The sequence below is a fragment of the Temnothorax curvispinosus genome, unplaced genomic scaffold (genome assembly GCF_003070985.1).
Source record: "Temnothorax curvispinosus isolate PA1 unplaced genomic scaffold, ASM307098v1 QBEX01012136.1, whole genome shotgun sequence".
NCBI classification, from domain to species: Eukaryota; Metazoa; Arthropoda; class Insecta; order Hymenoptera; family Formicidae; genus Temnothorax; species Temnothorax curvispinosus.
The window spans coordinates 1-2,643 of NW_020221916.1; the positions used below are offsets into that span (position 1 = coordinate 1).

A 2,643-nucleotide genomic window follows, 5' to 3' on the forward strand; every position below is an offset into this window, starting at 1 on the left:
AAATCTGCGCAGATTTTAGTGTATAAAAAGAGAATTACTTTATTTTTTCGCACAAACGTTCAACCATCTGACACATGAAGTGTTTCGCATACTCAAAAGATTAATCTTAGCTACTTTTATTTTTTCACTTATATATAATGTAGTATAATATGTAATATAATAATAAAGCATGTGTAGTATAAGAATTATAGTTAATACCGACTGATAAATCCTTTTAAAATTTTCCGTAATAACAATTGGTAAAGGAAAGGCCAATAATCGAGCAATAATAGATGTCAATTTATATACTTATTAATCACATATATGTAAACAACGGAACGATTATTGGCCTTTCCTTTACCAATTGTTATATTTATACGAGCGTACTAGTTTATTTTATTTCCGTAATAATTTGCTTAAAAATAAAAAATCTTTTTAAAGCATTTGACGCGAAACGGTTTGCACAAATGTGATAAAATTTTCTTCTGGTTCCAAATGTGAAAGACGACAGGATACATTCCATAATTTTTCGGCGTATTGACGATTGTTTGCCTTCCGATATGTAGTGGCAACGCTGCAGTCTCTACATATATTGTATGTACATATAAAACACAATGAATTATGTTATTCTGTATAAGAATGAGTTTGTATAATACATAGTATATTCTTACGAATAATAAAGACCGGTTTCATTAGTTATTTTTTCATCCACAGAGCAATATGTAGTTTGCGCTCCTTGTTCAGCATTTTTTTAAAATAATTTTATGCAGATATTAGAAAAAAAAGCTGCACCTGGAAATGATGTAAGATTGCTATGCCGTGGAATCATACCAGGATGTAAGCAGTATATGTTTATCCCGTGAACATTTGCTTCTGAAAATTTAAATCTTTGTGTAAAGATCTATCTTCGTATAGGCACTATTTCTTTATCATAAAAAAAAATTAATAACGATCGATTAGTAATTAGGAAATATTAAATAAATGTGATCTATCTCAATAATGTTTACTTTTTGGGTATACCTTTCAATCGACGAGCAAGTTCCTTGGTGAACAGAATGTTTGCCAATTTACTTTGTGCATAACTTCTAATTGGTGCATAAGATCTTTCCAGATTAATGTCATCGAATTCTATGTCAGCAACTATAGAAAAATTTTGTTAGAGTTGTACTTCAAACAAAAGCCGGGTGTGTACAAAAGTCGTTTTAGTTTATTTCTAAAGTCATACAAATATGTACAGCTGATGAGACATTGATTATTCTGCAGTTGGCAGAAGACGATTGCATTTTTGGTAGTAACAGAAGTGTCAAAAGAAAATGACCAAGATAGTTAACTTGTAATGTCGTCTCATTTCCATCCTCTGTCCTTTCGTATGATGGAGACATAATCACACCGGCATTATTTATGAGTGAATAGCTGCTTCGTTTGTCAGCAGATTTTTAGCACAATCTCTCACGCTTTTAAAACTGCGCAGATCCAGAAAATAAATCGCAAGCTCACCTACGTTATTTTTATATTCATCCTTTGTCATCCTAAAAGTAACCGTTGATTTACAGACCATATCGTCATTTTCTCCATCATGAAAAAATTTGATTGAGATAAATATAGTGTCATAAAGTCACGAATAAATTAAAGTAAATAGTACAATTAATTTAATTGCTTCTTATGATACAAGTTTATATATTTACCATGAAGGTGGATTGTTCTTTATATCTTCGACTGCTTCATTTGTCTCTTCCATATTTATACCAGCCAGAATTACTCTAGCACCTAAATGTACACGTTATTTATACGAATGTATTTAAGCGTATACTTTTTAATTATCGAGTCGTAAAAATTCTTTATAGATTTCTAAATGAAGCAAAGATAATCGAAAAAGAAACAAATATTCTAGTAAAGAAATGAATATAGTGGTCTTATAAGGTATTGTTATACACATTGAAAAATAATTATTTTGCAGCCAAGAAGAGCACTTTACTTGTTTTATTTTACTTCTTTTAAGTAATAGAAATAATTGTTTCGCCAATAATGATTAAAACAGAAATGTTTATTATTCTCGACAACAATTGGCAACCAGTGTAATGTCAAACGACTTTACGACGTTTCAACCCTTTGGGTTCTTCAAGCATCTGAATAACAAACAATACGGTGTAACAATAATTTGGTCAACGAGATAAAATAACTGTCTCATTTTGATTAAAAAGCACTCCAACACGATCAATTGTCATTACACTGGTTCACAATTGTTGTCGAGAATAATAAATATTTCTGTCCTTTTAAGTTTTCTTTCAGCCAAGAATATTTTCTTACTAATAGTTTCAAAATATTTTGACACAAGTCAAGAATATTGTTTTGAGTAAATGTAATTCTTACAACTTTATGGTAGATTTGCGGATTAAGTAAATGGTAAGCTTGTATATCCGCAAATCTACCATAAAGTCATTGTAAGAATTACATGTACTCAAAACAATAGTCTTGACTTGTGTCAAGATATTTGAAAATTATTAGTAGAAAATATTCTTGGCTGAAAGAAAACTTACTTAAAAAAAGTGAAATAAAATAAATAAGTGCTTTTTTTGGCTGTTGAATGGTAATAATTTTTTTGTGTGTGTGGTTATATAACAATAACACAGCACTGTCATCTCAATGAATAACAAATTTATACGC

General features: G+C 29.9%; 1 pseudogene; it reads right to left on the reverse strand.

Annotated features, from left to right (window-relative positions):
* Positions 1 to 399: 399 nt before the first annotated feature.
* LOC112462264 lies at positions 400 to 1,759 on the reverse strand (annotated as a pseudogene).
* Positions 1,760 to 2,643: the final 884 nt, after the last annotated feature.